This window comes from Aotus nancymaae, unplaced genomic scaffold (assembly GCF_030222135.1).
Source record: "Aotus nancymaae isolate 86718 unplaced genomic scaffold, 86718_ANA_hifiasm-v0.15.2.pri h1tg000006l, whole genome shotgun sequence".
In the NCBI taxonomy this organism is placed as follows: domain Eukaryota; kingdom Metazoa; phylum Chordata; class Mammalia; order Primates; family Aotidae; genus Aotus; species Aotus nancymaae.
The window spans coordinates 71,877,120-71,890,760 of NW_026988417.1; the positions used below are offsets into that span (position 1 = coordinate 71,877,120).

General features: G+C 35.4%; 2 protein-coding genes across 3 annotated transcripts in view; one reads left to right on the top strand and one right to left on the bottom strand.

Moving 5' to 3' along the window:
• Positions 1-13,641, top strand: part of BMP2K (BMP2 inducible kinase) — a 130,029-nt gene that overhangs the window by 109,696 nt on the left and 6,692 nt on the right. The gene's annotated exons all lie outside the window — the stretch shown is intronic.
• The window catches only part of PAQR3 (progestin and adipoQ receptor family member 3), a 31,989-nt gene continuing 31,444 nt past the window's right edge, over positions 13,097-13,641 (bottom strand). Inside the window, exon 7 of the mRNA XM_012446964.3 lies at positions 13,097-13,150. The gene's annotated coding sequence lies outside the window, so the exon portion shown is untranslated. The remainder of the gene's footprint in view (positions 13,151-13,641) is intronic.

Here is a 13,641-nt window from a genome sequence, read left to right on the forward strand (position 1 = left end):
TCAGCCTCCCATGTAGCTGGGACTATAGGCACGCACTACTACACCTGTGAAATTCTTTAAAAGTTTTTCTTAGAGATGGGGTCTCACTGTGTTGACTAGGTTGATCTTGAACTCCTGGCCTCAAGCAGTCCTCTTACCTCAGCCTCCAGAGTAGCTAGGATTATAGGTGTGAGCCACCATGCCCAGCTAATGAGACTTGAAAGTCACAATTACTCCTTGATGCATGGGCTACAGATAGGATGTTAGCAGGCAAAAAAACAACAATAATGTTGTTGTACATCTCCATCAGAACTCTTGGGTGACAGGTGCATTGTCAATGAGCAGGATTTTTTTTTTTTTTTTTTTGAGACAGTCTCGCTTTGTCGCTAGGTGCCAGGCTGGAGTGTAGTGGCGCAATCTTGGCTCACTGCAACCTCTGCTTCCCGGATTCAAGCAATTCTCCTGCCTCAGCCTCCTGAGTAACTGGGACTACTGGCACGCGCCACCATGCCCAGCTAATTTTTGTATTTTTAGTAGAGACGGGGTTTCATGTTGGTCAGGATGGTCTCGATCTCTGGACCTCGGATCTGCCTACCTCGGCCTCCCAAAGTGCTGGGATTACAGGTGTGAGCAGGAATATTTTGAGAATAATCCTTTTTTCTGAGCAGTAGATTTCAACAGTGGGTTTAAAATATTCAGTAAACTTTTCTGGAAACAGATGTGGTGTCATTCAGGCTTTGTTGTTTCATTCGTAGAGCACAAACAGAGTAGGTTTAGCATAGTTCTTAAGGGCCTAGGAGTTTTGAAATGGCAAGTAAGCATTGGTTTCAACTTAAAGTCACTGGTTGCATTCGGTCTCAAGAAGAAAGTCAGTCTATCCTTTGAATCTTTGAAGCCAGACATTGACTTACTTTAGCTTTAAAAGTCCTAGATGGCATCTTCGAATTGAAGGCTGTTTTGTCTGTATTGAAAATCTGTTGTTTAGTGTAGTGTAGCCACCTTCATCAGTGATCTTAGTGAAATCTTCTGGATAACCTGTACTTCCTGCTTTACCTTGTACTTATATGTTCTGGAGATGGCTTCTTTCCTTACAGCTCATAAACCAACCTCTGCTAGCTTCAGACTTTTCTTCTGCAGGTTTTTCACTTTACTCAGCCTTCATAGAATTGAAGAGAGTTAGAGCCATGCTCTGGATTAAGGTTTTGGCTTAATGGAATGCAGTGGTTGATGTTTTGTCCAGACCGTTAAAATTTTCTCCATATCAGCAATAAGAGTGTTTTGCTTTCTTATCATTCACATGCTCACTGGAGTATCACTTTTAATTTCCTTGAAGGATTTTTCCTTTGCATTCACTTGGCTAACTGGTGCAAGAGGCCTAGCTTTTGGCCTTTTTCAGCTTTCAGCATGCCTTCCTCTCTAAGGTTAGTCATTTCTAACTCTTGATTTAAAGTGACAGACACGCATTTCTTCCTTTCACCTGAACACTTAGAGACCATTGTGGGGTTATTAATTGGCCTAATTTCAATATTGTTGTGTCTCAGGGAATAGGGAGACCCAAGGAAAGGGAGAGAGATGTGGAATGGCTGGTTGGTGGACCAGTCAGAACACATATGAACATTTATCAGTTAAGTTTGCCATCTTATATGGGCTCAGTTTGTGGAGCCCAAAACAATTACAGTAGTAACATCAAAGATCACTGATCACAGATCACCATAACAGATATCATAATAATGAAAAAGTTTAAAATATTGTAAGAATTACCAGAACATGACAAAGAGACACAAAATGATCACATGCTCTTGAAAAAGTGGCAGTGATAGACTTGTTAAACATAGGCTTGCTACAGAGTTTCAGTTTTTTAAAAAAGGCAACCTTGGAAGTGCAGTGAAGTCTGGCACAATACTAAAAGGTACACCTTTATTTAATTTTACACCCATCTTTTTAAAGCATGGGGTTTAAGGTACAGATTTCTCTTTAAACACTGTTTAGCTGCATTTGACACATTTTGATATCCTGAGTTTGCCACATAGTTTATACTTTTTCTAATTTCTCAAACATTTCAAAAGGCATTTCGATTAAAGGTTGAAATCTCAGAGGGTTTAGGGTAATTTTAAAAAAAATATTTGACATTGAGGATTTTCTTGAAGTAAATGATACTAGAAGAAATAAAAGAACTGACCCTTAAGAAAAAGAGGTAATGGAATAAAAATTGAAAGTGAGACTTGGGAAAAAGGAAGATGGATCTCTAGATTTATTAATGGAAGTTGGGATATAGATGGAAATTTAGCTCAGATCTGTTATTAAAGAATATCCAGAAACCATCAGAAAATTTTATGGAGCAAATGAACCATAATATCATTGCCAATTATACTCTAATTTTTATATGAATACAGTTTTTGTTGTTTTTGAAACAATATCTTGCTTTTTTGCGCAGAGTGGAACGCAGTGGCATGATCTCAGTTCACTGCAACCTTGAACTCATGAGCTCAAGCAGTCCTCCCACCTTAGCCTCCTGAGTAGCCTGGACTACAAGCACAAGCCATCATGCCTGGTTAATTTTTTAATTTTTAGTAGAGTCGAGGTCTTGCTGTGTTGAACAGGCTGGTCCTGAATTCCTGGGTTCAAGCAATCCTACTGCCTTGGCCTCCCACAATGTTGGGATTACAGGTGTGAGCCATCGTGCCCAGTCCAGACACAGTGTTTAATTAATTGAAACAAAGGGTGCTTTTAATTTTCTTTCCTTATCTTTATGAATCTATAACTTTTTTGCAGCCAAGATTATAAATGACATTCATTTTTCTCACAACTAATAGTCCTAGTGTCACTACCAGAGATGGAATATTGAGCTTGGTGAGCCAACGATCAAACTCAAATTTTGCCAGTTTTTTATACAAATGCCTATATTATGGTAAACTACTCAAAGGATGTGTATTGAAAAAGTAGGGATAAGAAATAACATTTAATTGTAATTCTATTTTAAAATTATCTATATGAGTAAATTCTTGAAGTTAAGATGATCTGGGTTATTTTAAGGTCTGTCATTAGCATCTGACCCAGGTAAATGACCTACTTGCTGTGTATATCAGTTTCCTCATCTATAAAGTGAGGGTAATACTCCATAACATGTGACTCATAAGGTTTTTACTGATTAATAAGAAGAATATTTGGGAGGCACAAAAAATGTCTGACACATAGTTTTTCAGGAAATGTTAGATTTTGTCATGATTTTTATATATGGTGAATGCAGTGCAGTGAGATCTGAACTATATATGTCTACTTGATTTTTACAAATGATTTATCTAATTCTATGGGAATTTCTAGAAGTTGTTAAGTTTTTAATGTTTAAACTTTTTTTAATCACAGTATTTCTTTGCTGCTACTTTTGCAAATCCATCAAGAAGAATTGCAATATTTTAAATAATTCTTTATTGAATATCCTTATACAGGAATATTTGGTACATGACATTATTCCTAGAGGAGGAATAATGGCCAAGAACATGTACATTTACAGAATGGATTTATTGCTAGATGGGCCTGCAGAATGAATACACTGATTTATGCTCACACTGGAAGTTTTAAAAAAATTCTCATTGACTTGGAATGCTTAATCTTAAGAGTTTTGATAGTTTCCTCTGTTGAAATATATTGTTTTGGGGAAAATGTACAATGGAGCTGGTAAGTAAATACAATGTAGTATCATTTTATATATATATATATATATATATGTATATATATATAAAATGCTTAAAATATGGAGTAAAATTAGCATAAGATATTGCTGATAGAATTTATAAATCGGTAAAAAAATTTTTTTTGAGAGCAGCTTAAGAATAAAATGTTTCTTGATTTTTTTTAAAGCCTTATTTCTGGTAACTTAAGAAAATAACATAAAATCTTGGGGAAAAATGCAGCTATGAAAATGTTCAGTACATCATTAGTTATGGAAACAAAATTTAAAGCACTTTATCCAATATTAGGTGAAATACTAAGTTATGGCTTATTTAGTAATTAAAATTTAATGCTGTTTTTAAAATGATGGCAATGAAGATTATGTAGCAATGTACAAATGTGTCTATGCTATAATTGAATCAAAAATTTATGACAAAAAGATAACTATATCATCAAACTTTGAATAATATAGGAAAAAACACTTCTAATCTCATCATATTAGCAGAACTATTTGAATTTTGAACTATTCATTTTCCTTGTAGGTCTCAGTTTTATACTTGTTAAGCATAGTGTGTGTAAAACTTTTTGATCCTTTTTCTTGCTACTTCTGTGTTTTCATAGCATTTTTTAAATAGTGCTAAGTATCCTGTCATTTGCAGATAATTTCTGTTTTAATTTACATTTGCATTGGCACCTCTTATTTCTTCTACCTTCTAATTTCCCAGCCTTGATTAATATGAGCATAGTCTCAGAAGTTAATTCAGGAGCTATTTCTATTACTATATATAGTTTTATCTAAAAATCTAAAAGGTTACAGCCCTGCCTCTCAAGGATTTCGAGTTTGGTTAGGTTGAGAGAGACGTGAAAACTATATGCAATTAAGATGCAAATATGGCCGAGCGCGGTGGCTCACGCCTGTAATCCCAGCACTTTGGGAGGCCGAGGCGGGTGGATCACGAGGTCAAGAGATCGAGACCATCCTGGTCAACATGGTGAAACCCCATCTCTACTAAAAATACAAAAAAATTAGCTGGGCACGGTGGCGCGTGCCTGTAATCCCAGCTACTCAGGAGGCTGAGGCAGGAGAATTGCCTGAACCCAGGAGGCGGAGGTTGCGGTGAGCCGAGATCGCGCCATTGCACTCCAGGCTGGGTAACAAGAGCGAAACTCCGTCTCAAAAAAAAAAAAAGATGCAAATACTACAATAGATAAATTGTTCTGTTGGTGCACGAAGGAGAGAGTTGCTTTATTCTGGTTGAGTTGGGATTGGGAAATGAGGAAAGCTTCATGGAAAAGATGTTACTTATGGTAAGCCCTGAGAAATGAATGCATGTGAACCTGTAGGAATGAAGAGAGCATTCAGAGTAGAGAGAACGATTGTGAGCGAAGGTCCAAGACAATTCAATATGTTCAGGGAATTGCAGGTATTTCAGGATAGCAGTATTAGGTGAGGGGAAAAATTAAACTGGAGAGGTTGTCAGGGACTATCATGATGTGGAGACAATGGAGGCAATAGGTAGAAATGGAAGGACTTTAAACAGGAAAGGAATATGATTAGATAAACATTCTAGAAAGATTACACTGGGAAGACCGGGGAATATAATTAGATGTCTGATACTGGAACTAAAAAGACTATTTAGAGCAGTGTTCCTCAAAGTGTGGTCTGCAGCAAAATGACTACAGAAATTGAAAGCAAGTGAGAAATAACTTTATATGTATTTGAACCACTAGGACAATGTGAAGTGGGAATTAATAACAAAAATAAGAAATAAACTTATTGCTTCACTACTTCAGTTTGAGAAGTAGTTATTAAAAGATTATTGCAGCTGGGTGCAGTGGCGTCTGTCTGTAGTCCAGCTATTCAGGAGGCTAAGGCAAGGAGGATTGCCTTAGTAGTTCTGGACTGCAGTGCCCTATGCTGATCCTTTGTCTGCACTTAGTTTGGCATCAATATGGTGACCTCCTGGAAGTGAGGGGGACCACCAAGTTGCCTAAGGAAGGGTGTACTGGCTCAGGTTGGAAGTGGAGCAGGCCAAAACTTTCGTGTTGATCAGTGGTGGGATCATGCCTGTGAATAGCCACTGCACTCCAGCCTGGGCAACATAGTGAGACCCCCTCTCTTAAAAAAAAAAAAAAAAGTCTATTGCAAAAGACTCCATGCTTGAAATGACAGCCTGAGAGAGATTACAAAGGGAGAATATGTAGGATTTAGTAACCATATGGGAGGGAGCAGGGGACCTTGAAGGAAAGAGAGGAACCTAAAATGATTAGTAGATTTTTGTTTGGGCAAAATTGGTGAAGTTCTTTTCTGGAAAGGGAGAATGATAGGGTAGATCAAGAAAAGAGTTCACTTTCACATAGGTTGAGTGAGTTGTCTATAGTGGCATTGGAATCTTTTTAGTAAGCATTTAGTCACAAAAGACATCTGAGACAAATCTTGGCCATTGGGTTTACCATCAAGAAAGTGGTAGTTGATGCCAGTTAGAAAAGACTAAAAGAGGGATAAGAAGAAAATTCTGGTTAATTCTAACAGTGAAGAGGCAAGACAGGAGATAAGAAAAGGGATAGCGAAAGAAGAACCATAGAGACAGGAGAAGTAGAGGAGAGCTGAAGAAAGAACATTTTTTTCCCCAAAGGATTGAGCATATCTTTTGAAATGTCCACAGGAATAAGGTGACTGGAAATAGTCAATTAGATTTAGCATTTAGGAATTATTTAATCTTGACACGAATAATACGGTTGGAATCCTGATTGTAGCAGACTTGAGAAGTGAATGGGAGATGAAGAAATTGAGATATTAGTGACAGATTATTCTTTGGAAGAGTCCAGCTGTACTGAGAACAGAGAAAGGTAGGTAGATAAGGATTAAGGGAAGAATTTAGATTTTATATGGGCAAGATGAAATTATATGATGTGGGAGTGAGTGTTAATATGTACAATTGACCCTTGAACAACATGGGTTTGAACTGTGTGGATTCATTTATACACTGATTCTCTTTCACCTCTGCTGTCCTGAGACAGCAAGAACAACCCTTCTTTGCTCCTCACCCTACTCAGTGTGAAGACGATGAGGATGAGGACCTTTATGATAATCTACTTTCACTTAATTAGTATTAAATATATCTTATTATTAACATTTTGCTTTCTCTAGCTTACTTTAAGAATATATGATACAACATTCAAAATACGTATTAGTTGATTAAAAAGAGTTGACTCTTTATGTTATCAGTAAGGCTTCTGATTAACAGTAGGCTATTAGCAGTTAAATGTTTGAGGAGTCAAAAGTTACACATGGATTTTCGACTGTGCCAGAGGTTTATACCTCTAATCCCTTCATTGTTCAAGGCTCAACTGTATATAGAAAGACTGAAAGTAAAGGAAGGAGAAGGAATAAAGAACAGTATTCTGGAGGAGATAAATTCAGTAGCACAGTTGGAAAAATGAGTGTCTAACAAGACATAAACATTTTTTCTCCTTGAGACTGAATAGTTGTAAATAGGTTTGCAATAGGAAATTAAGGAGAATTCATGTATTCACAGTCTGGTATAGTCAGCTGACCTGCCTTATTTTGGACACACAGAATCATCTTTCTGACTTATTTGTTGCCTTAGTTTATGATATCATTTCCAGACTTTTAGGAAGATTAGCTGAATTTAACATTTTGGTAGACTGTGTCTAAAAATGAATCAAGCTAGCTTTTTCTCAATTTTAAACACCGATTTCTGGGAAAGTTAAATTTGTAATGATCCATTTATGCAAAAATCAGTAATTATATCAATAATCTACTATATGGAAATGTTACATTTTATTCCATAAGTTGATATTTTAATTATGAAGAATTATTTACGTTTTATGTCAGGTTACAAAACTGATATTAATAGTGTAGTTTATCAGAAAAACCATACTTTGTAATTATAAAGCCATGAGTTAAAATCTTAGTTCTTTCACAGATTAACCATTTGATATTGAGTGTTGCCAAACTTGTTTTTTTTTTTTTTTTTTGAGATAAGAGTCTAAGAGTCTTGCTTTCTTAGCTGGGCACAGTGGCGCGTGCCTGTAATCCCAGCTACTCAGGAGGCTGAGGCAGGAGAATTCCCTGAACCCAGGAGGCGGAGGTTGCGGTGAGCCGAGATCGCGCCATTGCACTCCAGCCTGGGTAACAAGAGCGAAACTCCGTGTCAAAAAAAAAAAAGTCTTGCTTTCTTGCCCAGGCTGGAGTGGGTGGCATGATCATAGACTTACTGCAGCCTCGACCTCTTAGGTTCAAATGATCCTCCTTCCTCAGCCTCCCAAGTATCTGGGACTACAGGTATGCACCACCATTCTCAGCTACTTAAGTTTTTTTTTTTTTTTTTTTTTTGTAGAGACTAGGTCTTACTATGTTGCCAAGGCTTGTCTCAAACTCCTGGCCTCAAGGAATCCTCTCACCTCAGCCTCCCAAAGTGCTGGTATTATAGGCAAGAGCCATTATTCCAGGCCCAATGTCGTGTAAAGTTTCTTTATTTTAAATTGGAGATAATACTAGCTACTTGATAAGATCATTGAAAGGATTAAATGAGTGACTACTATGCTAATTTTCTCTTAACTGCTGAATGAAACCTTTAAAATGTGGAACATGTTTGTGAGGATTTTCACTACCAGTATCTGTTTAAAATAGTGCCATTCCTATTTTCACTAAAGGATTAACTACCATTGTTCACTACAGTATACTCATAAAAATCATATTTAAAGCATGGAAACCCACATTCCCTTTCTTCTCGCTAGGGCACTGTTTTACAGTTAGTTTGCATACCAACATAGGATAGGTGGCTCTGTGAATTATATAATATAGTGTGGACCACTCAATTTTAAACACCTACAACTTCTAAAATGTAGTTTTCATGAAATTCTAAAATTGTATTTGAAAAGTTTTAGTGACATGTAGGCCATATTAATTAGGTCACTGAAGTTTTAGATTTCTTAGATTGCATTTCATTTTTAATTAGGTTTAATGAACTTCCTCCATGCTTCCAAAGACCCTAGACCCATCGTGTTGGCTTCATTATCTAATAGGAAGTTAAATTGAGTTTAGGGTTGGGAAACAATACATTACATATAGCAAATATTTGTTGGAACATAACATTCACAGATTGTCAGGCCAAATGCTGGGCTATTTTATAAGGTACAATGAGGTGTATGGTTTATTCTTTTAGATTCTAGTGTATAATTCTTGAAGAACTTCAGGATGTTAGTAATAATAGTTATGCTATATTGAATTCCACTGTAAACACAGAGTAGAAAATGAGGCTCAGAAAGGTTCAGTGATTAAGCTTATATAGTTTATAAATAGGAATCTGGCTTTGTCTCATTCTAAGCTGTATTCCGTAAATAGTAGCAAAACAAAACATTAACCTATATTAAAGAAAATTTTATATTAACATGAGAACATAATGGAAATGTTAGTTGTATGGCATTTTTCATCTGGCTGGGAAATACTGTTCACAACTATTAGGATTCTCTTCTTATACTCAAACCCTGTCACTTGGCCTGCCTTCTGAGAAGCAGTACAGATTTTGATAAAAACCTTCTCTTAATCCACTAATTCTTGGGCCTAACATGGTTAAATTGCTGGGAAATGATGGCAGGCAGTATGCTGCCAATTCAAAGTGAACTTTAAAGTCCTATAGCCCCTCCCTTACACCCTTAATGATGAGACAACAGAGGGCATGTAATTATAATAGCAGTTTAAAGCCATTTATCTTCTATAATCTGATAGCTAAGAAAAGAACATCAAAACAAAATTACCTTGAAACTGGAAGCTTCTTATATGATTAAAATGTACCACCTGTTTTATAACTGAAAGAACAACTGCCCTCTAAATGGAATAAGAGTGGTAATATGCATAGTACGATGCAAACGTGGTTCTCTCTTCACATTGGATATTTTCTAAATATTTTGAGTTTTTTCTTGTGGTTTATAAAGGTTTATTTGATTTAAGAATATATTGTAATATTTGTTTAAAATAGTGTGGCTTTAGGATCTCATTCTTTTAATGAAGTATTTGTTTTAAAAAAGGCTATAACAAATATATGAAAATGTAACCTAAGAAATATTGTTTTAGGCATTGACTACAAACTTTAACTTTTGAGTTTAGAATCCTCTGTTGGACTGTACAGGGCTATGATGTCTGAAATTTTAACACCAAGGTATTGTATGGTATTATATGCCATACAATACCTTGCTGAAAGAATTACCAAATTTTAACACCTTCGTAAAAGGCCTAAAAACAGCCTTTTATGAAGACTCATAAGCACAGAATGGGCAAATTCATGTTCTTATATTTATTTGGTGAATATAAGCCTGTTTTTCAAAATTATCCAATTGTTATTACCTTGGTCATTCATTTTCCATATCACTAGAGTCAGATTAGCATGTTTCTGAATGCACAAGTGTACATAATTATTTAACAACTTTTTAAGTGAATGATAAGCTTCTTGAAGTCAGGTAATGATCTTTGTATGCCATATAATACCTCGCTGAATGAATTCATTATCAAAATATGCGTTAGTAATCTAACACACACCCCACCCAATATTTAATGAACACTCACTAAATAAAATGAATTAATGGCAGCCCTATCAGGTAAGTTCTGTTATTTTCTCTATGTTTGAGATGAGAAAACTCAAGCTTATTTGGATGTTTATCTCTCAAGAATTTTGTAAAGTTGAGTATTCTTTTGTCTGTCGATAAAGCCTTATAGTATTTCTAGAACGTAATCCTACAGAATATAAAAACTCTTAGTATAAGGTACTCATCATACAGTTCAACAAAACAGTCTTCATCCTGTTCATGATTTTTACTTTTCAGGCATGGTTTTGTAATGAGGATACAAAATAAATGCAAGATAAGTCTATGTTTGTATTCTGTAGTGTGTTGGTGATAAACTATGTTGAATTTTTGCTGGTGATAATATTCTACTGGTAGTTTAATTGTAGAATTTACAGATGAGAGTTTTAAGCCAGTGTCATCAGCAGAGAAGTCACTATGGCTTTGATACATGGCCTTAAATTTGGGCAGGTCTCAAGTTTCTTATGTATAAAAAGAGGTTGGACTAAATCTCTAAAAATCCTTTATTATGCTTTCAAGATATAATTGGAGCTATGAAAGAGGATTAAGGCCACCAAAAGGAAAAAGTACAAAGAGATAAGAGAAAGACAAGGACTGAGTTTTGAGTATTAACAATGCCTATCTTTGAAATGATAGGAACTCATGACAATGAACTGATGTGGAAAACAAGGAAAGTTTCTGAAGATGTGCTTAATAAGGTTGAAGAGAAAAAAGCTCTAAGAAAGATCATAGTAAACCGTACAGAACATTTCTGCCCTAAAATGTTGTGGGAACCTAATAGTAGGGAGATAAAAGATAACATATGAGAAACCATTGGCACTGCACTTCAGGATGTTACTTCCCATTCCCTTTGATTCATTTCTCATTCAAATATCATTTGTGTCCTCCTGACACTTCAGTGGTACTTCATTGCTCCAACATTTTTTGCAATACTTGTAATTTTCCTGAGAGACTGTTTACAAACCACACAAGAGAAATTAAAACTTTGTAACCTATCATTGCTATTGCTATTGTTTGCTATTGTTTTTTTTTTTTTGAGACAGAGTTTCGCTCTTGTTACCCAGGCTGGAGTGCAATGGCACGATCTCGGCTCACCGCAACCTCTGCCTCCTGGGTTCAGGCAATTCTCCTGCCTCAGCCTCCTGAGTAGGTGGGATTACAGACACGCGCCACCGTGCCCAGCTAATTTTTTTGTATTTTTAGTAGAGATGGGGTTTCACCATGTTGACCAGGATGGTCTCGATCTCTTGACCTCGTGATCCACCCGCCTTGGCCTCCCAAAGTGCTGGGATTACAGGCGTGAGCCACTGCCCCCGGCCCATCATTGCTATTCTTAATAAATTACCCAAATCTGCATTGTCTTAGTCACTCACCTTATTCTCAGAATTTAGCTCTGAATGAATTTTGGCTGTTTCCAGCAATCAGACTCAACCTCAAAAGATGAAGACTTGCTCTCATTTTCAGATAGTAGAATCCAACAGAAGTAAAGAATTGAAAGAGCACAGCATTTGAGACTTGCTTTCTGGTCCATGTTCTTCTGTTAAATAGATGTATACCTTTGTTTAAGTTCTACTTGAAATGGCTTAATTAATAATGACATAATTATGGATTGTGAAAGTCTATGATTTTATTTTAACTGGGCTCTGAAAGTTAGTTATAATTCTGTCTACAATAATGAATCTTTGAAAATTTTGTTTGTTTTTTTAAAAAGTAGAAAAAACATTCTTAGTAACTCTGTACCTAAGCTACCTAAAGAAAATTTAATTCTATATTTTTATATAAATATGTGGAATATATTAATGTATTCCTATTTTGAGTGTTTTTTTCACTAAAAATCTACTTAGTATTATGTTTTGACTAATGGTCTACTGGCTTATTCTTAGTTGGGGAACAGCATTTGAAATAACAGCTTTTGATTAATTGATTAAACCTTTTGTTAAGTTTTGTTTACAGATATTGGTTGATCATACAGATTTTTGCAGGGCATAACTTGCTCAGTGTCACTAAATAACATGCAACTTGCTAATAAAAAAGCTAAAATGTTTAGTTTGTAGTTCGAAAGCACAAAAACAGAAAAAAAGAATATCCTGACTAGAAGCCATCAAAATATAATTCTACTGTATTTAGTTAAAAACAAACAAAAAAACCGAATGCGTTACTTAGAGCCAAAAATAAAAACAAGGGGTGAATATATGAAATTTTACAATATACCAAAATAAATTAATGTAACTGAAGTATGATTCTGGGTACCATCTAGACAGTTTTTGATGCTGTAAATACATGTTCTTTGTGCTTATTCTAAATATTATACCCCCGTCTCCCACCTATTTGAAGAATAGCTATTTTTATCTTAATAATACAGATCTCAGTAAATATGAGGATTATTAGGATTTAGGATATATTGAAGTATAAAGCAACATATTTAGGTTTATACTTTTGGGAAATTAACTTTAGCAGTGAAATAATCCTGATTAAATTTCATAGTAAATCAAATGTGTATTATTTAATCTAACACTAGTGGGAATCTGGCCCCAGAAACAAATAGTTGGAATATCTGATTTTTTTTTTTTAATTACAGCACTATGTTTAGGCAAAGAAATGGAGTATAAACATTTATGGCAGTCTTAGCTAGAGGTCACATTCTAAAGTGCTATACATCATATAGTTATGACCAGTTACTTATTCTGGCAATCTTTTACGTCTATGGAATAGGACTGAAAGCCTCAGAATATATCTAAGTACTTTTTGTGTAATTTCCCTTTCTTTGCCAGCCCTTCTATATTTTCATAATGAATAGAAGATGATTATGTAAATCACTGTTACTGCAGAAAGAGAAACTTACCTTGGGTTGTGGTAACTTGCAGCCTGGAACTTAACTTTTCCTCAGCAGGAGGTGCTGGAGAGATAAAAGGATTAATAGTTTCTCTTAGTATGCTTTCGGAGAGCCTCATTACTGCTCTTTACTTTTTTAACTGTTTATAATAGCAGTAAAAGGATAGGAATATTTAAAACAGTGTCAGTGTGGGTTGCAAGAATATGGGAGAAAAAAAGAATTTTGGATATTTTTGGTTGTTATTTTAGTTTTATGAAGGGGGTACAAAATAAGTAGAACCAGTCTTAACTATACCAACAGAAAATTTCCTTTGTTGCCAGTACTATTTGCGGATATAATCTGAAACCACAAAGGTGGCAAAGATGATTGTGTCTTTTCTTGCTTTTTCCGAAAGTGTGTTTCCATTTTTTATACTGTGTTCTCAAATATAGCTGTCTAAAAATCAAAAATGTAATTTTCTGGATCTAAAATGCATCCTTATGCTGTGTGGATATACATTTGTTGGTATACTTATTTCTGGTCAATTCTGAAGTGGATCTCAACTCCCCTTGGAT